Below are 22,377 nucleotides of genomic sequence, written 5' to 3' on the forward strand. Positions count from 1 at the left end.
ATGTCTGTCATATTCTCTTACCCCGTCACAGAGGGCAAAGGAGATCAAAACCGAGCCCTGACAGGCTTAGCGCCGTAATGATGTTGTGGAGAGTAGTTTTATCCGAAAGCAGAAATTTTTACATAGACAGCAAACTTTGAGAGGGTAATTCCCAAAGAGCAGACATCTGCGAATGAAATTTTATCTGCAAGTGTTTCTGGCCACTTTTATTCGCAGTTTTGCTGCATCCACTCACAATTTTTTTTTTTTCTATATTTACGGTAGTAAATTTACAAAATATATCCGTGGAACATGATCTTCACTCAACTTGTTTTTTTACCAATACAATGAATTTTCTGCTATTACTTCAAATATACCCGTGCAAGTTTGGTGACAGTTTTTTTGGTCCAGGATCACATTTATGATAAATATTGCTTTAATATGATGTGAGGGCCAGTTAGGAGCATCATAGTTAAACAGATAGTAGTTATGGCTTTTTACTTAAGTACTTGTCAGAGCTCATATGTGACCCTGAACAACAAAACCAGTCTTAAGTAGCACAGGAACATTTTTAGTAATCGCCAAAAATACATTGCGGGGGAAAAATGAAAGTTTTTTTTTGCTAAAAATCATTAGGATATGAAATGAAGATCATGTTCCATGAAGATATTTTAAACATTTCCTACCGTAAATGTATAAAAAATTTCTTTTTGTGAGTGAATGGCCTGCTACAGTGCCTCAAATTAACAACTTCAAAGAAGATTCTCTCAATATTTTGCTTTTTATGGCACCCTCAGATTCCAACTTTGTAAACAGTTGCTGTTCCGCCATATAGTGTCCTATCCTAACAAACCACATATCATTACAAAGCTTATTTCTTAACCTTTCAGATGATGTAAAATTTCAATGTCGAAAAATGGACCCTTAAGACTGGTTTTGTCGTCCAGGGTCACATATGTCTTTACTTCAACTGTAGTTGCTGTACTAGTTGCATACATTCTTCAGACAGTCACATAGAGGTGTTCTCCCCAAAAGTGTCATTTCACTTGAGTTCAGTGTTGAGTTCACTTGAAAGGACCCACTCAGACATTTCTCTTGTGTTACTCAGAAGAAAGAGTCATGTACAGGTTTTTAACCACATGAGAGTAAATAAATAACTGCATAATCTTTATTTTGGGGGAAATTTCCCTTCATATTTTTTACATTACATTTTTTTTGCACAGTGAAAATACTTATTATTAAATAAATATAATGTTTCTCTCATTGCAATGGTACTGTATATTACCTGAAGGGATGTGAGTTTGTAGAATGAGTTGTCTTCAATAATCTTGATGACATTACTGTGCAGCATTAATAGATCCAGATGTTTTAGCCCCAATAGGTCATTTACTTTAAGAGCTGTTATACTGTTGTACCTGAAACAAAGAACAGGGAATACAAGATTTTGTCCTAAACAAACCTATTAAAGTGACAAGGTTAGAGAGGATGGTCAGATTTACCCCAGGTTAATTCTCTCAACAGCTGGGTGAATGTCTCTGGGTATTTCACTCAGGTATCTGAATGTGCAGTGCACCTCTGTTGGAGCGTAACATGCACATGAGTTGGGGCAGCCGATGCTTCTCTGTGTTATACTGGCCCAAACACACAGAATTGGAATGAATCTCCACAACAGACTTGACTTTGGTTTTGAGTCACACATTTTGCATTGGCAGGACGTTTTCTTTTTCGGAAAGCTCAACTTGATATTGATCACGATTTGTCTGCAAAAAGAAAAAAAATTCAAATCATTCTTGTTAGAGGCCACTTGGCATTCTCTACAGCAAAAAATATATAGATATATTGGCATGATAGGAATGTTAAACTGGCACATTTAGTTTCATGGCTAGAGCAAGGCTGACTGTCCTACACCAAGGATTTGAGTTCAAAGTCTATTTACACAAATGTTTTGTTTCCAAGATCTGGTCCAGTTGTTTCAATTTACAGTAAATAACACGTCATCATATGTTTCTGTGGATGTTGAATAAACGAGTAAACAAGAAACCATATTGGCAGTTTATAACCATTAAATGTATTTTACGTGTTCCAGAAGTCGAGTCACGTGTTAAGTTAAAATTGTAGCCTAAATAGTGTTTATCTTTAGTTTGCCAAAGCAATGACTTGTTTGTTACCAAGAAGCTTAAAAAAAGCTTTTTATTCAAATGTTTTAGCCTAAAAAGCGTTTAGTTTATGAAAATGTCCAATTGTTCAATGAATCCCATATGAACCGCTATTGGGGCATGTTATAGTATAACTTTTTAAAGACAAGATATGGTCTAGAGAAAAAAAATTGACAAGCAACAAGGCAAACAAATCCACAAGGAGAAAATAGCATTTCGCAGACTAAAAACACACGTCTATTATAGCAAATAGCATAAACAGAAGAAAATCAAAACCAACTTCTACGTGTATTTCAACGAATTGATAAAACAATAATACCAAATAATAAAATTAATAGATTCATGAAACATATCCAGTCCAGTCTATGTATCTAGAGTTCGAAATTATTTTAATAGGTTTAATATGAATATTAACACACTTACCCAAAACACGGTTGAAAACAACGATCAAACTCTATGTGTAAAGTTTTCCTGGGTATTCCATAGGAGTCTTATCCTTAAAGTTGTCCCTTTACACTTAAGAAAGTTGATTTTATGAAGTGAGATTGACTTTAGGTTAATCTAAAAGCGTTTTTTAGATGATGCTTTTCACATGATGTTAACGGAGAAATTGCGCTCTCACCGCGCTCCCGATGTGCGCCTCCTCCAGTGTTTGTTCATACAACAGACAGGCACAAAGACCCTTTCTAATCCTCAGTCTTCTGGACTTTTTTCCTCTATGAAGTGCACAATAAACCCAAGATAATTAGAATAAATCATTGTAATTAATTTAATTGGTGTTATTTAAGTGTACATTGCACGAAACGTTTCACAATTATCACATCATCACAGCAGTGTGGTTGTCTTGTGGTCTTGTAATGGTGAATCTGACAACAAAAGCAACGTTCTGCCACAATTCTTGCTGATGTATTATGCTGTACATTGGAATGATAGAGAACATGTTTGCCATGATGACGATGATAAGAGAGAGATTAGGGTAGAGTGGGTGAAAACTCCCCCCAAGGACTTTTTTTTACAGTCATTGCATTTTTCCGGATCATGTGCCTTTTGCCAGAGCAATATGCTTTATACATTTACTGCAAAATGCAACACTATTAAATTTGGAAAGCTCTTGTGTAGTTTTTGGTCATTGTCACATCCACAAATTCACCAGCAGATGTCAGTATTATCATCAGACTCTGCTTATATTTTTTGTTGACTGTTTCTCATTATGTTTATTCATGTATTGTTCAAGTTGCCCTCCAGTGTTTATTCATCATATGTCTTTTAGATTTTGAAATGATTTTGATTTGTTTATAACGGAGTGCTTAACAGAGGTTTAATACTAACACAACTTCCTGTGTCAACTCTTAAAACATGTATTGTGATGCATATGACATAGAATTTAATCATGATGTTATTCTCAGTATTTCATGGCCCTTGAAAACATCAAGTCATATGTGAACCATGAAATAAATACTGTCATCTGTTCTTTCATGTGTCTTGTTTCATAATCTGTGTTCCCAGTCTGGCAGGCATTCTGCATGATTTTCTAGGGGTGGGGGATTTAGGCTTCACTGTAAAAAAATTCATCATTATGTTGTACTGAAGCAACGTCTTATTTCCATCCATTTTATTTATTTTGTAATTTCAACTTGTGTTTCTCCACACAGTTATGGAATTACCAATTTGCCAAGAAGTCCAATGAAAACGTCTTGGTTATGTATGTAACCTCAGTTCCCTGATGGAGTGAACGAGACGTTGTGTCGAGAACGACAGATGAGGTTCGCGTTTGAGAACCAATCAACTCTGACTACTATAGAAGAGGCCAATGAAATTTGGCGAATAACATTTGCAGGCCGGTCTCCGCCCCCGGATGTCCGGTATAAAAGGAAGCCGGCGTGCAGCATTCATTTACCTCTTGTTCTGAAGAGCCTGAGAGCCTCTCACGACTGCAGCAGAATACGATACGTGTTTGTGGCATAAGAGACACAACGTCTCGTTCCCTCCATCAGGGAACTGAGGTTACATACGTAACCAAGACGTTCCCTTTCTGTTGGTCTCTCGACGTTGTGTCGAGAACGACAGATGGGGTTGCCTATGGAAAACCCACAACGCTGTATCGCATCACAATCTCTAGCGAAGCGACGGTAACAGGCCTTGGCATGTCAGCTCAACTTCCAGTGTGGTGGTCGGGGGGTTCCAGAGCTTTCTTGGGGAAAGATGAGTACAGCCCTGACCGGCTTTCACGGTCGGAGGCCTTAGCTCTCTACTGGCGAGAGGCCGTCCGGCTTGGGTTTACACCGGGTAAGCGCATCTTCCTTAATTAGGGATGCGCAGCAGAGGCCACCTCCTACCCGTGGGGAGGAAAATGGTGGATATAGGTATGGTCTCGTCCTTGGAGGAGAACGCATGGAACGTGCGGACTGAGTAGATAACCGCGAGGTGGAGGTCCACCTGGGAAAGATCATGGGTTACCAGGAGTGGGAACCAATCTCATGAGGATACATCAGACGGAACAGCCCATGGAGGGGTTGTTACAGACACCTCCGGTAGCACAAGGTCCGATTAGAGCTATCTGTGATAGGTCATATGGTGTCCCGGCCTAAGGGGGAAGGCTGCTCTGCCCAGCCAATCTCCAGGGGGTGCTTGCTTAGTGATGGATGGAATGCCTGCTCTTAACCAGTGTTTGGGTAAGAAGGAAGGTTGGTGTGGTACCAGTTTCTTAGCCATGTGTTTGGGTAAGAAAAAAGGTAGATAGAACACTGACCCAACCTCTTGGAGGGTGGGAAGGTGCGTTCGCAGGCATACGCCCCCCCTGATGCCAGTCCTACATGTCGCCACGCAGGACGTGGGCTGACACCGGGTTTATGTGCAGGTTGTAAACCCTTGCGAAGGTGTTTGGGCGTAGCCCAACCCGCAGCTCTACAGATGTCTGCTAGAGAGGCGCATCTGGCCAGTGCCACGGAGGTGGCTAAACCCCGTATGGAGTAAGCCTTCACTGCCAGTGGGCATGGGAGAATCTGAGATCGGAATGCCATCGTAACGGCATCCACGACTCAGTGCACCAGCCTCTGCTTGGAGACAGCCTTCCCCTTCTGCTGTCCTCCAACACAGACAAGGAGCTGATGAGAGCTACTGAAGCTCTGCGTGCAGTCCAGGACACAACACGGATGGGGTTGGGTCTTCCTCCCCGATGGGGAGCGCCTGCAAGTCCACCACTTGGTCCCGGAAGGGAGAAGTGGGAACTTTGGGCACGTATCCGGGCCTGGGTCTCATGATAACTTGAGAGTTTGCCAGGGCCAAATTTAAGGCAATCCGGAGACACAGAGAATGCTTGGAGGTCCCCTACTCTCTTGAAGGAAGCGAGCGCCGACAGGAGGGCCGTCTTACTCGTCAGGTGAGGAAGATCGGAACCTCCGAGGGGCTCTTGGACCCACGTTAGGGTCCCAAGAGGGTATGGAGCGGAGATGAGGCGGATTCTGGGGGGCCTCGGACAGGGAGTACCAAAGCGGGCAATGGGTGATGTCGTGAGAGCCAAACAGGTCTACATGTGCCTGTCCGAACCGCAGCCAAATGAGCTGGACTGCGCCACTTTCCGCGAGGCATATACTGACGAGAAAGCGTATTGGCTGTCTGGTTCAGTTTGCCCGGGATGTGTGTGGCCCGCAGGGAGCGGATCACCTGTTGACTCCACAGGAGGAGGCGTCGGGCAAGTCGTGTTAGCTGCTGTGAGCGTACGCCATCCTGGAGAAGGATGTACGCTACGGCTGTCGTGCTGGCCCTGCAAGAGAGGCCATAGCCTTCTCAGCGCAAGCAGCACAGCACACAACTCTAGGCAATTGATATGCCAGCGCAGACGGGGGCCCGTCCAGCATCCCGCTACGCACACTGCACCCCACCCCTGCAGTGAGGCATCCGTCAGCACCACGACGTGCCTCGTAACCTGCCCGAGGGGAACCCCCGCTCGGAGAAAAGTCATGGAAGACCAAGGGGTTAGGGTGTGTCGGCAGAAGGGCGTCATCACCATGCGCCTGCTGCCGGTGTTCCACGCTGTCCTCGGAACTCGACTCTGTAGCCAGTGTTGAAGCGGTCTCATATGCATCAACCCGAGGGGTATTACCCCCACCGAGGACGCCATGTGTCCTAGGAACCTCTGAAATTGTTTCAGGGGGACCGCTGGCTGCTTGAAGTTTTCCAGGCAGTTCTACAACGACTGGGCGCGTGCTGCGGACAGCTGCACCGTCAGGGTGACAAGGCAAGGCAAGGCAAATTTATTTATATAGCACATTTCATACACAAGGGCAATTCAAAGTGCTTTACATAAAATGATTGACAGAGTTTATTTCAGTACCGAGAAGGATGATGCTCTTCACTGGAGAGAGCTTGCTCTTCTCTCGGTTGACCTGTAATCCCAATCGATCTAGGTGCCGGAGCACCAGGTGCCTTTCTGTACACAACAGATCTCACGAATGTCCCAAGACAAGCCAGTCGTTGAGATAGTTTTAGTACACGCACCCCTTCCTCCCCTCAGGGAGATAGGGTGGCTTCCACGATCTTCTTGAAGACTGTGGGGTCAGGGATAGACCGAAAGGGAGAACAGGTCGTTTGCCACAAAACCAATCCTGACATCTGATAGATTTCTGGATGCGCCTCTGCGTGAGCATCAGTATGCCACCGCCGGTTGGGGAACGTTCAGAAGAGCGAATCGGGGTGCGATCAGCTCCATGAGCACTTGGCTGGCAGGTTTACACTCGCAGAGATCCCCACATCATGAACGCTGCTAATACAGACGGACCACGGCCCGTAGCCACCGATGTCACGGCCCGAGTAGCAGGCGAAATGGTGGCTGGTTTCCCTTGGGGAGACAGCGACCCGTGACCGCAACTTCTGAACGACAATCTGCCCGCAATGTGGGCAAGATGTGTCAACGAACGCTGGTTCAGCGTGCTGGACGCCCAGACACCTAATGCAGTGATCGTGTCCATCCCCCTCCTCGATGAGGGTGCTGGACCCAAGAGTACAGCGGGACATGCCGTGCTGGAGATTGCGCAGTCCTGAAAAGGACCTTTTTTAGAAAAAATCTCTAACACCTCCGGATCCGCCCAGACGCCCAGGGGAAGGTCGCTGCAGGTAGGGACGATCCGCTGCTCTACGTCGTAGATCCGGCAATGTAGAAGAATTCATTGAATTATTTTGTTCGTAGTCATGAGCGAAGGATCTGAAGAACAAAAGGTAAATGAATGCTGCACGCCGGCTTCCTATTATACCGGACATCCGGGGGCGGAGACCGGCATGCAAATTCCCTTTTCTATAGTAGTCAGAGTTGATTGGTTCTCAAGGGCGAACCCCATCTGTCGTTCTCAACACAACGTCGAGAGACCGACAGAAAGGGATCATTGCTGCATGTTACATTTTTGGCACCACTCTGATTTTATTTGAAACTTTATTGCCTGGTTTCACAGACAAGGCTTACTAAAATTTACTGAAAACAAAAACTAAACCTAAAATATATCAGTGCCACTGTTTTGACACAAGATGCACACCAGAAATGTTCTTTCAAAGGCATTTTTTATAAAAGCGACTTAAATACTGCCTGAAGCTAAAGCCTTATATATGAAACCGGGCCTAAGTGCTTTAAATCAGATTTGTCAATTGTTATTTTGTTGGCTTTATGAGCGTGTGTGTGTGTTAAGGTCCACATTCACCCTATATATCAATCCAGGCAATACGCCCACTCAAGGTTGTCACTGGAATGAACACTAGGACTTTGGGTAGGTACACAACTTCAATATATTAAACAAAACCGACACCTGTCTCAGGTGGCAATACACATAACATAAAATTCTATACATGAAATAAATAAACAACAAAAAAACAAAATAATGAATATACTGTAGCCAGCGAACAGAGCCAGATAGACGAGATTGGTAACTCGATGAAACGACCACCCTTGGCACGTGTCAGTGCAAACCAATCCTCAAATCACAGCACAAATCCTCAAATAACAGCACACCTATCACCTAAGTCATCACAATCAAGCCATAATGTTTATTGTCACTGCAGTACACCACCCTCTAGCGGCCAAGGGAGCAATTTACCCATTAATGGTGGCTACAGCCCCAAACAAATAACAAAAGAGAAATATATGAAAAGAACATACAGAAAATACTACAGAACAAACTCAAACTGTAATTTTGGGGAAAACAGAATATGTCAAATTCAAGTACTGGGAAAAACATTGGGAAAAAAAAACGAACATCTAGATGGTTCTGTAAAAAACAATACAAACTGTTAAAACCAGGTAACACATAAAACAGCCATTCCCAAAAGAAATGTATATAGCTACAATTAAAAAACATCTTGGTTATGGATGTAACCTCAGTTCCCTTCCTGTCAGTCGCTCCCCGTTTCATGACAGCAGTGGCTACGGACCTGCCATCCGCTCCGGCGAGCACCGAGGGTGATATGAGGGTTATTGCCAGTGCTAATATAGTTTGATCTTTCCCCAAAAAGACGGTCCTTTTTTTACCCTGATAATTCTTTGAAGCTCCGTCCTTCGGGGGGTCGAGATCAGGAAAAATCGGACGTGAAAAATGCTGGCCATGCTTTCCCGGGCCACCGTGAGCATGGAGTTGCGGTGGATGCACTGCCCCTCCCCCAATGCTCGCGGCTTGATACGCGGTACCCTGGGTTTTGCACGCGGCTCCAAGCCCATCAGTGCCGTGTATACCGGAAGTGCATGAGGAACTCTGTAAGACCTGGAAACGCCCCCTTCTCGGCACCTACAACTCAAACTAGTTCAGTCACCCGTTCGTCCCCTGATGGTAGGTCAGCTAGAGGAAATGTCGATGTCCCCAAGAGGGAATGTGCCGCTGTGGTCCAACCCTCAGTTGGCTGCCACCTGGGAGCTCGATCTAGACTACTGTCCAAAGCATGAGGGTTTTCTGGTGTCTATGATGCCGGTAGCTTGGACTGCTATTGGTAGAGCTGCCCCTCTCTTCACGCCGTGGCCCAGGCTACGGCGTTGAGAGAGTCCCAACAGTGTAAGACCGACCTAGCGCTTATGCAGGAGTTCCGCGCTGCCACCAAACCGCTGTCTCCAAACAGAGACTGGCGCACCAGATCGTGGGAACCAATCATAAGGATACTTCAGACGGAACTGCCCGAGTGGGGGAGTTAAAACGTATGGTAGCACTAGGTCCAGTTAGAGAAGCCTTGTGAAGGTGTTGGGCGTAGAGAGAGGCGCCCTGAGAGAAGTGCCCTGTGCCAGTGCCCACGAAGACGCTATACCCCGGGTGGAGTGAGCTCTCACTGATAGCGGGCACAGACGATTCTGAGATTGGTACACCGTCGTGACGGCGGACACAATACAGTGCGCTCCTCTCTGTTTGGAGACAGCACTCCCCTTCTGCTGACCTCCAAAACAGACAAAGAGCTGATCAGAATTCCTGAAGCTCTACGTGCGGTTCAAGTAGAGGCCCAGTGCGCGTGCTGGACACAACAAGGATGGGGTTGGGTCTTCCTCCCCAGTGGGGAGTGCCTGCGGTCCCGAAAGGGAGTAGTGGGAACTTTGGGCACGTAGCCAGGCCTGGGTCTCAGGATCACGTAAGATTCGCCGGGCCCAAATTCTAGGCAATCTTGAGAATCGGAGAATGCCTGTAGGTCCCCTAGCCTCTTGATGGAAGCGAGCGCTATCAGGAGAATGGTCTTCATCGTTAGCTGAGGAAGAGCGGCGTCTCTGAGGGGCTCAAAGGGGGGCCTCTTAAGGCCCACCAGGACAACATCAAGGTCCCAAGAGGGTATGGAGCGTGGGCGAGGCGAATTACGCCTTCTCGCGCCCCCTAGGAACCTGATGATCAGAGTCGTGATGAGCAGCAATCGCGGCTACATACACTTACAGTGTGGGAGGGGGGAGGTTAGTCTCAAGAAAGGACAACACATTCCTGATCGATCAACTCTGCGAGAAGAGCACCAGGACGAGAAGAGAGCTTAAAAGGCGTATAGCTGCCTAGTGGCCGGGGCCCTAGCCTGAGTAAGGGTCTCAACCACCGCTGGGGGTAGGCCACTCAGGATCTCCTCGTCCCGTCCAGGGGCCAGACATGGAGGATCCAGATGTTTGGCCTGGGATGCCACAGCGTGCACTTCCCCTGAGAAAGCAGGTCCTTCGTCAGGGGAATCGGCCAGGGGGGAGATGTCTTCAGAAGCATTAGCTCTGAGAATCAAGTCTGGTTGGGCCAGTGTGGCGCAACTAGTAGCACTTGATCCTTCTCTTCCCTGACCTTGCACAAGGTCTGTGCAATGAGGTTCACTTGGGGGAAGGTGTACTTCCTCGTGTCGCGCGGCCAGCTGTGCGCCAAGGTCTCCGTACCGAAGGAGGCCTCTGATGGAGTGCCAAGGCGGGCAATGGGTGGTGTCAAGGGAGGCAAACAGGTCTAACTGAGCCTGCTCGAACTGCACCCAAATTAGCTGGACTGCACGGGGGTGGACTCGCCACTCTCCCCCAGGCGTCGACTGATGAGAGAGCGCGGCGGCTGTCTGGTTCAGGTCGCCTGGGATGTATGTGGCTCTCAGGGAGCGGATCACCTGTTGACTCCACAGTAGGAGGCGTCGGACGGGTCGTGTTAGCTGCCGTAAACGTATGCCACCCGGATTATTTATCTAAACTACGGCAGTTGTGCTGTCCGACCGGACCAGCACCTGCTTGTCCTGCACGAGAGGTTGTTGCCTCTTTAGTGGAAGTAGCACAGCTGACAACTCTAGGCAATTGATATACCATCGCAGCTGGGGACAGAATCGAGACATAAAAGTAAGCGTCCGGCTTACCCGGATATATGCAATTTCATTCGCCAATTTCATTGGCCTGTTTCAAAACAAGTCAAAGTGATAGGTTCTCAAGGGCGAACCCCATCTGTCGGTCCAACACAACGTTGAGAGACCGACAGAAAGGGAACTGCGTATTTCTCCAATATACTACAGAAAAATAATACCATATATGGTGGACACATAGTGTGGAATGTCCCCTACAATAACCCATTGTCAGTTGTTTCTACTTATTACAAATAATGTTTGTGTATTGCCTAGAATCAAACCAATGACCTTGGTTTTGCTAGCGCCATGCTCTAGCCACTAAACTACAGGAAAGCTATGATCACCTGTCACAATATTGTATAACAGTAATCGTGATCCATGTTGTGAAAGGCCATCTTGGAAAAGACCAAGATGGCGGCGCGTGAACATCGCGAGGCTCAGCGTCTCTCCAGTTTTAGCAATTATATAGTGTTTTTCTTGCTCATCTCGGGCCTGTTCGTTAAGAACAGTTGTGCATTCACAACGTACACCCGGCATGAGCTTTTGGATATCGGTTTGCGCATTCCCGGATGTTATATCAGCAACATTCAACTCGTCCCTGAGATCGTCAAAACCTCCGATGCTACGTACCCCACACGGCCCGGCGGAAGTGCTCGCCGGCGGCGTCGAGATCGTAAACAGAGGCGGGGAAAACGCGGAGGGCTAAGAGCTAAGCTAACGCTAACACCACACCGGCTCTCTTTACCCAGCATTTTCCTTGCTAATGTACGATCATTAGTGAACAAAATGGATGAGATTCGACTCCGCATCATCAACAACAAAAGACTTTTGAACTGCAATGTCATAATCTTCACGGAAACATGGCTACACAGCGGCATACCGGACAACGCTATTGAGTTAGCGGGCTACAACACACACCGCGCGGATAGAACGGCAGAGGAATCCGGTAAGACAAGAGGAGGTGGACTGTGCATTTATGTCAATAAAGCTTGGTGCACGAACTCTGTTATTGTCGGGAGACACTGTTCGGCTAACCTTGAGTTTCTCATGGTAAAATGTAGACCGTTTTATCTGCCACGGGAATTAACTTCCACCATTATAACGGCAGCTTATATTCCACCGGATGCTGATGCCAAGCTTGCTATGAAAGAACTTCATGCAGCCATCAGTAAACAACAGACTGCTCACCCGGAGGCTGCATTTATTGTTACGGGAGATTTTAATCACTCAAACTTAAAGACAGTGCTCCCTAAATTTCATCAGCATGTTTCCTGCCACACAAGAGGAAACAAAACTTTAGACCATGTCTATACAAACATGGCTGAAGCTTACACCGCAACCCCCCTCCCCCACCTTGGTCAATCTGATCACCTTTCTTTGTTGCTCACCCCCAAGTATTCACCTCTCATTAATCGTGTGAAGCCATCAATGAAGACCATCAAGGTGTGGCCTGCGGGGGCAGACTTCACACTCCAGGAAAGGTTTCTACACACTATGTTTGCTTCTCAGGCCACCAGTGGCTCTCACACGGACATTGACACCTACACCTCCTCTGTATTGGACTACATCAATACCACCATTGATAGTGTCACAACTCAAAAGCAGATCACCATATACCCTAATCAGAAGCCATGGATGAACAAGGAAGTGCGCCTCCTGTTGAAAGCACGCAACACCGCCTTCAGATCAGGTGATGCACAGGCCTATAGTACTTCCAGGGCAAATCTGAAGAGGGGCATCAAAAAGGCCAAGCACTGCTACAAGTTGAAGCTAGAGGAGCATTTTACCAATTCTGACCCTCGACGCATGTGGCAGGGCATCCAGGCCATTAGTGACTTTAAACCCAACCACTCCATCCCCATAGCCACAGATGCTGCCTTTCTGAACGAGCTTAATGACTTTTATGCACGCTTTGAGAGAGACAATAAGGAACCCGCCACCAGGCTCACACCTTCCTCCGACCACCCAATCATCACAGTAAATTCCACAGATGTTTTCACTGCACTAATCCGGATAAATGCGCGCAAGGCTGCTGGCCCTGACGGCATCCCTGGTCGCGTACTCCGGGCATGTGCGGAGCAGCTCGCTGGGGTCTTCACGGACATCTTCAACCTGTCCCTCGCCCAAGCAGTTGTTCCAGCATGTTTCAAATCCACCTCCATTGTGCCCATTCCAAAACATTCCAGCCCGACATGCCTGAACGACTACCGCCCTGTAGCACTCACACCCATTGTTATGAAGTGCTTTGAGCGGCTGGTCCTGTCACACCTTAAAGACTCTTTACCATCCACACTGGACCCATACCAATTTGCCTACCGTAGCAATAGGAGCACAGATGATGCAGTGTCCATGGCGCTGCACTCCGTGCTCACACACCTGGACAATAAGGACACTTATGCACGCATGCTGTTTGTAGACTTCAGCTCTGCATTCAATACCGTAATCCCTTCCAAGCTAATCATCAAACTGCGAAACCTAGGCATTAACAATACAACCTGCAACTGGATTATGGATTTCCTGACGAACAGGCCTCAGCTTGTTAGGCTAGGCAACATCTGCTCCACCACAACCACCCTCAACACTGGTGTACCACAGGGCTGCGTACTGAGCCCCTTTCTCTACTCCCTTTTCACACTCGACTGCAGGCCTGTGAATGGATCTAACTCCCTCATCAAGTTTGCAGACGATACAACAGTGATTGGTCTCATCAGCAACAACGATGAGACTGCTTACAGGGAGGAGGTACGGCACTGGACACATGGTGCTCAAACAACAACCTGCTCCTTAACACTTCAAAGACAAAGGAGATCATCGTGGACTTCAGGAAGGCGAAAGGAGGCACACACGACCCCATCCACATTAACGGGACGGCTGTTGAACGTGTTTCCAGTTTTAAGTTCCTGGGGACCCACATTTCGGAGGACCTGTCCTGGACCACCAACACCTCATGCCTGGTCAAGAAGGCTCACCAGCGTCTCTTCTTTCTGAGGACACTGAAGAAGAACCAACTGTCTTCAACTATCCTGGTGAACTTCTATCGCTGCACGATAGAGAGCATCCTGACCAACTGTGTCACAGTCTGGTACGGGAACTGTTCTGTTGCTGAGCGCAAGGCACTGCAGCGGGTGGTGAAAACAGCCCAGCGCATCACAGGAACTACAATCCCTTCCATTGAGGACATCCAGAAGAAACGCTGTCTGCGTCGAGCTCGCAGCATTCTCAAGGACTCCTCTCACCCCGCTCATAGACTGTTTACTCTCCTGCCTTCCGGTAGGCGCTTCAGGTGCCTCCGGGCAAGAACCAGCAGACTAGGAAACAGCTTTTTTCCCAGAGCTGTTTCATTATTGAACTCTGCTCCCCACTGATTTCACTACCCTCATAACTTTAACTTAATGCTGCTATTACAATGTTTACATTGCACTACAGGGCTGCCATGCATGACGGAACTGTACACACCAGTACTTCATGTATCTGCTCTACCGGACTGTTTACACGCATCATTTGCACTCTATACTGCTCACTTGCACACCAGGAACATTACACTGAATGCTCATTTGCACTAATGGACTACTTTCATAACTGCATTAACTCATCTACTGCACTGTAACTTTCATAACTGCATTAACTCATCTACTTCACTGTAACCTTAATAACTGCATTAACTCATCTACTGCACTGTAACTTTAATAACTGCACTAACTCACCTACTGCACTGTAACTCATCTATTGCATTATTGCATCTATCGCATAACTAACTGCATCTACTCATCTATTGCACTATAACTTCAATAACTGCATTAACTCATCTACTGCACTGTGACTGTATATCTGCATCTACTCATGTATTGCACCGTACCTTTAATAACCACATTAACTCATCTACTGCACTGTAACTTTAATAACTGCATTAACTCATCTACTGCACTGTAACTGTATATCTGCATCTACTCATGTATTGCACCGTACCTTTAATAACCACATTAACTCATCTACTGCACTGTAACTTTGATAGCTAATGTCTGTAACTAATGCACACTCAAGTCACTTGCACTATTGTATAGTCTATATTGTTATCTGTTCATAACCTCCTGTACATTAATGTTCACAGTATATAGCCTTCTGTATATATTGTTCATAGTACATACCGATTGTCATATTTTCATAGTACATGCCCAACGTAAATTATTTTCCTAATATTGTATTCTGTATTTATTCACACTGTATATCTGCACTTGCTAATTGCACTTCTGGTTAGACCTAAACTACATTTCGTTACACTGTACCTGTATATGTGTAATGACAATAAAGTTGAATCTAATCTAAATCGAATCTAATAATGGAAGGAATTTATATACTATAATTTATGCAATATGTGGGCAAAACGGCAATAGATGGGCAGACACATTCAATACAATGCATCTATAAACTGTATTTAATTTGCATATTATTGGGTCAACAGTAATGAAAAATGCAGTGTAATAAAGGGAGTAATAATTTACAACGTATTCATAGTAATATGTAATATTTCATAGGAATATTGATATATCATTTCTTTCCCTATCCACTTATTATGTCCTCCCAAACTGCCTGATAAACATGATTTACTTCCTGCATAAACGGCTAAGACAAGACTAGTTAGTTATCAAAAGTATGTTTATTCCTTTTTTTAGTCAATTAGATATAACCAGAGATTGGTCTAAATTAATACTATAAAGTTAAACTGATTGCCCCTTGATTAACAGCTAATTGGTCATACTATCACTTAAGACACTGTCTTAACATAACGTCTTTGTTTATGCAAATGGTACCTGGAAGTCCTCTACAGTGTGTCTGTTTTGAAACAGGAAATCATATTTGTTATATTTCTGAGAAAGTGCTTCATTTAATCTTTAAATTAATTGAGTCATTTTTGAAGACTAAGGTAATTTTTGGTCATGGTAAAAAACTTCAAACATTTAGTCTCTTCGAAAGTAATGTGCTCTTTACAGGGCCTCCACTTGTTCTGTAAAACTGTTTGTGTCCACCACACTGTTTGTGTGGTGTCAGAGAAATTCACTCAAATATAATGTCTACTACAGTGGTCAAAAGTCTATTCCTGGGTCACAGGAGGATTTTATTATTTAATATTTTTTGTACTTTTGTATACAAAAATACACTTTTTCCTAAACAAAAGGTGCATAGACTTAAAATGTTAACTCTAACTTACTGTACTTCAGAAATGTCAAAAAGAAGACATCATAAGTCCTGAACTATTAGATAGCAGTTACTTTAGGTTATTTAATTTTGTTTCGACTGTATCCACAGAAACAGAAGAAGTTGTTACCAGACATTTCTTCATACATCTCCAATTTCCCAAACAACTAATTACAGAAGAAAAGTTTGCAAAAAGGTATTTCACGAGTTCACCCTCGCAGATAAGCAGCTAGGTTGTAGGATGAATTGGTAAAGCATGGATATGAAGGTTATGCGTATTTGGCGTGCTGTGCTAGGAGTGGGCTCTGAGCTCACCGGGTCTATCCGAACCCGAAGCACTCTACCCTGGCTAGGGCAAATGCGCCGGGCTCGGAACCGTCTCGAGCCCAGAACACATCCCCCAAATGCAGATAAAGCTGAATAGCTGCCGGAGTACGCATAACCCCCCCAAAAATGCCCTGCTAGGCGTACTGAGGTGCCATCCCAAGTGGTTAATACGAAAGGATGATGGCCCCTCTGGGCTGTCGCCGCTGCGATGCTGGCTTCAGGGCGAGTGGTTTCTGCTGCTGCCGGGCACGAGTTGGAGGCACGGGCCCCTACGGGGAGCGGTCAATGCTGCTATACTAACTCTGTGATGAGTGGTGTCAGCAGCTGTAGAGCACTGTTGGAAGCTCTGGCCCCTGCGGGGGTGATAGCTGTTGTGATACTTGTTTCATAGCTTATGGTGTCTGCTGATTCAGAGCGCTGGTTGGAAGCTCGGGCCCCTGCGGTGCGTTCGCTGCTGCGATACTGGTTTCATGATGAGTGGTGTCTGTGCTGCAGAGCACTGGTTGGATACTGGCTTCATGACGAGAGTCTATACTGCAGTGCACGAGTTGGACGTACGGGCGGGGGTGGTCGCTGCTGCGAAACTTGCTTCCTTACAAGAGGGGACTGCACTGCAGATCACAAGTTGGAAGCTTGGGACCCTGCGGGGGCGTTCGCTGCTGCGATACTGGCTTCATGACGAGATATGGCTGCGCTGATGATCGTGAGGTGGAAGCTCGGTCCCCTGCGGGGGCGGTCGCTGTTGCAATACTGGCTTCATGGCGGATGCCTGAAGTGGGTGGAGACGAGAGGATGAGGGCTCTTCAGGAATGTGGTTAATGAGATGGAAACTGGGCTGGAGACTCTTCCGGGGACTGTTGAGGCTTAGAAGGTGAAATGAGGGTGCCTGGTAGGTTGGTGGGATGTCAATTTTCAGAAGCGGTGTGGACTAATGCGTTTGGAGGTTGTGATGATGGGGATGTCGGAACCATCTGAAACATGCTGGGCTTCTTAGTTCTACCCGATGGTAAAACTGTGGCTGGAGGGAGGCGACTGAAGGAGACTTCCGCTGTAGTAGAGTGCGTGATGGACGTACAGGCCTCTGCTGGCATGATTGCTGGAAGTACTTGCCTCTGTAGAGGCAGTTGCTGCTGCAAAGTTGGCTTGTACGTTTGAGTTGGCAGCATGAGCCTCTGTAGAGGCGGCTGCTATATTGATGCTGGCTTCATGTTGAGAAGTGTCTACTCCAGCAGAGCACAGTAGGAAGCACGGGCCCCTGCGGGGGTGGTTGCAACGGCGATATTGGCTTCAGGGAGGTGATTGGAAGGGATTGGATAGTGATTGTGACTGCTGCGGCAGAGCATGGGAGAAAGCACGGGCCCCTGCGGGGGCGGTCGCTGCGGCGATGCTGGCTTCGTGATGGTGATTTCTTCATCGAGGTGGAATCGCCTCTTCAAAGTTATTATTGTGGCGATGCTGACTTCAGCTATGGAGTCTGTCACTGCCTAGCGCAAGATGCAAGTGTTAGCCCTTGCGGATGCGGTCTGGAGCAACATGTCTTCACGTTGAAGCGCTGGTGATTGCTGAGGTGATTGCTGCGATGGTTGGGTGTCCTGCTGGGGAATATACAGCTGTGGTCCGAGATTTCCTGAAGTGAAGGTAGGCTAAGAGAGTTTGGTACGGTTGAATCGGTGACTGGAGGTTGAAGATGTAGTTGAAATGGCCTCTCATGGTTTGGTCCGGCTTGCTTTGCTTGATCAAGTATGACATCGTCTCCAAATCCAGTACTAGTGGATCAGACACGGTTGGGTGAATTGCGGGGTTGAATTTGGATATGGTGGAGATTTCCGAGCATCTTAAAAAACCGAAGAATGCAGAGGTGAACGTGGCGTCGAGTGTGCGGGTGACGTGCGTTGAGTGATATCCTTTGCTGAGGGTGGAGATACATTTGGTAAGAATTTCCAGGGTTATGCCTCGCCTGCTGTCTGGACGGGTGGGTTGGGCTGTCTGTGTGCTTTTGATGATCAAGGATGTTTGGGAGCTGGTTATGGCTGTTGATGGAGAGTTGAAGATTAATTTGTGGAAGAACTGGATTCCGCTCAAGTAACCTCTGATAGAGCTGGCCTGAAGGCTTTTTGCTGTGTTGAGGAATGAGATGTAGGAGTAAGCGGTGGCAGGGAAAGTGAATCTAATGGCGGCCGCATGTGGGTCTAGATTAGTCAGGCTCGCGCTAGCGCCGGCAGCGGGGCGCCAAAGAAATTTGGTCCGGAACCCAGCGCTTCTTTTCCCAGCGGAGGCAGCCTCATGCTCTTTTTTGAGCTAAGGCTCTTGAAGGTTGTCGGCCTGCCTTGCCTGGGCGGCCGGCTGCAGTCGAAATGTTGTACTGCACATCGGGCTGGGATTCCGCGGGCTGCTTGAGGTGCTCGGCAGGGATAACCATGGTTTCCATCGGACCCGGAGCGCTGCCTAGACTCGCCAAAGGCCTGCTGCGGCGGCCGAGCTCGGCTCGTCGTTGGCGGCCGGTCGAGCCGACCTCAACAAGAGAGCTTCGGCCTGAGACGACTCGTAGAGGTTGTAGAGCTCTGGTCTCTGAGCAGTGTGGAATCATATGTTTTCTTTTGAGATGTTGCAGCATGGACGACATGCTGTTGTGGAATGCTAGCTCGATCCTACAATGGACACACCACTGTGTTCTCTTTAATTTTCAACTTGAAATTATCCCAAACCTGGGACAATTTCGGTCGTTTTTTTCCTGTTTGATTCTTCGCCATTGTTACCGCTCGCTTCCATTTTGCAGCCCGCGCTTGTGAATTCAAATGAAAACTCTGCCTATCCTTCCGCTTTGTGCGTAATATAAACGCAATCCGTAAAATAAAAAAATTATTGCAAAAACATGACGTGGGCTTTGAAATTTTAAAGTGGCTTCGAGGCACAGCAATGTTACTCAAGTATTTTTTGTAATTGAGTAACCCGAGGTACTCAAGGAATCGTTGCAGCCCTAGTTGTATAACCATCTTGCAAAGATTCTGAGGGATGAAATTTCTGTCAGGAGGGCATTCGGTTGGGATCCAGTGAACTGGCTTGTCTGAGTTCTGTCGTGATGTCCCATTGAACGGGGGCCGTAACGAGAGATTCAGGAAGGAGATTTTCCTTGGATTTATTGAGTGAATAGCAGTTGTGTTGACGTCTTAATGTATCTGGTTTTTTACCTATTGTCCTGGCAAAAAGAACACCAGTAAAATCAAAAAGTGCTATCTGACTGTCCTTCTGGTGTTCAGTCTTTTGGCAGATCGTAGGTCTTCAAGGTTCTTGTGGTGCGTTAGAATAACAAAAGGATGTTAAGCCCCTTCTAACCAGTTACACCACTTCATGGCTGGTAGCTCCCAATTTCCGATATCATAGTTTTGTCCGGCAGGATAGAGTTTATAAGAGTAGTAGGTACAAGGGTAGAGTTTGGGTAGAGAGCCATATTGTTGTGATAGAATGGCTCCAATGCCTGTGTTTGAAGCATCTACTTCTACGGTGAAAGGTAGTTCTGGATTGGGATGATGAAGGATGGGGGCAGTGGTAAAACTTGATTTGACGCCTCGAGAGCTGTTAATAATAATAATACATTAATTTTGTATAGTGCAATTAAAAGTTGCTTTGTCAAAGTGCTTCACAGTAGACATCACATCAGGTAAATCAACACAACAGCAACTAAAACACATAATAAAATCAAGTAATAGCAATCCAAAAATAAAATGTTTTAAGAAGAGATTTAAAAATCGCAAGAGAATTTGCCTCCCTTATGTCTGCCGGTAGAGAGTTCCAGAGCTTAGGAGCATATGAGAATGCTCTATCACCCATGGTGCAAAGCCATGTCTTGGGAACCACTAAAGACCATACTGAAAAAAGCGCACATTTCGACATGGTGTGTATGGCAATAACAGGTCAGGCAAGTTCTGCGGAGCCAGGTCATGCAAAGCCTAACATTTTTTACATAAGGATTTTAAAACCAATACAGTATCTCATCTCAACTTTATTTATATAGCGCTTTTTACAATTTTCATTGTTACAAAGCAGCTGTACATGAGACACATTGAATACAAGAAAAACAACTAAAGGCATATACCTGTAAAACAAGAACAAGTTGAAAACAACAAAAGACAGACATACAAATGCTCCACACACACAATATTTGGATAGATTTGGATTTGGATTCAATTTATTGTCATTACACATATAACAAGTACAGTGTAACGACATGGATTTAAGAAGAAAATACAGCATAACACGAGGGAAGTGGAGAGAAAAACAGATTCACATAATACACCATAGACAAGACTTGCAACAGGGTAAGATAATCCAGCCCGTCAAGCAGCCATCCGGTCCAGTGCCATTACGGCGCCGCTGAAAGACCCGCTTGTCAGGCTGGCGGTTCAAAGCTACGGAGGAGTGGGAGGGATAAGGGCCAAAGTCTGTGTGTGTGTGTGTGTGTGTGTGTGATAGTTCTGAGTCTTTAGAGGGGGGGGAGGGACGCAAGAGCGTCTCGCTGCAGTGCTCTCACAGGGTTAATTTACCAGCTGCTCTTGTCCAAGGCTGTTGCTGGAACCGGGGAGCCGAAAAGAAAAGATTGTTATTTGTTTTTTTCGAGAAACTGTATTACAATATGTCACGGCAACCCTCATTGTCAATGTTAGTTCTGATCTCCGATACTGTCAATTTTCCTTCCCAAAGCTGTAAAGATCTCCCTGATAACAACCATATTTCGATTAAATGTCTCAATGCTGACCGCTCTTCCCACAGCTTCAATCGATACGGGCAGCCTTATGAGGCTTTGGACAGCTGTTCCCGTTTTATGAATTTTTCAATAACCCAGAGCAAAGCCTAATCCAAACAGCACAAGACCTGTTATTATGGTTCCAATAGATAAATATCTTCATGTCCTCCACGGAAAGGAGGACATGAAGAAATATCTTCATGTCCTCCATCTCTCCCACCCGTCCATCGTGTAGCCAGCTGCGAACATTCCGTCAGGTCAGACAGGTTCCCCCGAACACAGTTTTCTCGTCGAGAAAAGGTGTCAATTGCGCTGAGAGACCAGTTGATCAGATCCATAATTTTCCAAGTACGGATGGCAGTGCAAAGAGAGTCTCTCAATAGATGAGACGAGACGAGAAAAAGCAGGGAAAATAAGGGCAAGGAAGGAGAGTGAAAAAATGCGACCGCCTCTGCTGAGAGCCAAACGATGCATACATACTTACACACATTGACATAGACGCAGACACGCAAACACACTCGCACACACGCACAGTGAAAGCACACATAGGAGAGAGAACCACAGGTAGCAGCCCCCCCGGCTAGGCAAATAGTGCAAAACAATATGCAAACGGTGGCGAGGAACCCAAAACTCCAATCGAGAAAAAAAAACTCAGGAGAACCCAGGCCCAACCAGGGGATTCCAGTTCCCCTCTGGCAAAAGCTGCTGCCTCTGCACAAGCTCAACAGTGCTTGCACAACAATGCTAAATAAAAAATAAATAAACTTACGAATAAGGTAAATTATAGATTTAAGATTATCATTAAGTATCTCACAGGGAGTAAGTGTTGAGACTTCAACACAGGAGAAATATGATCACAAAACCTGGCCCCAGAAAGAATTCTAGCAGCTGAATTTTGCACATATTGTAGTTTGTTAATGGAGTTTTGTTACGACCATTACAATAGTCAATACATGAAAAAAACGGAAAGGAATTTATCAACCTCTCAGCAATTGAAAAGGATAACATAGGACGTCAATGGCCTTTATTTCTCAGATGGAAAAAGGATGTCTTAACCGTATTTGAAGAAAAGGCCCAAATGACAGCAAAGCATCAAAAATGAGTCCAAGATGTTTAAGTTTGTTTTGTTAACTATGTTATTTACAATAATACATGAGTAAATTGTAGATCTTGCAGTATTAATAGCCACTC

This window comes from Triplophysa dalaica, chromosome 9 (genome assembly GCF_015846415.1).
Source record: "Triplophysa dalaica isolate WHDGS20190420 chromosome 9, ASM1584641v1, whole genome shotgun sequence".
Lineage (NCBI taxonomy): Eukaryota > Metazoa > Chordata > Actinopteri > Cypriniformes > Nemacheilidae > Triplophysa > Triplophysa dalaica.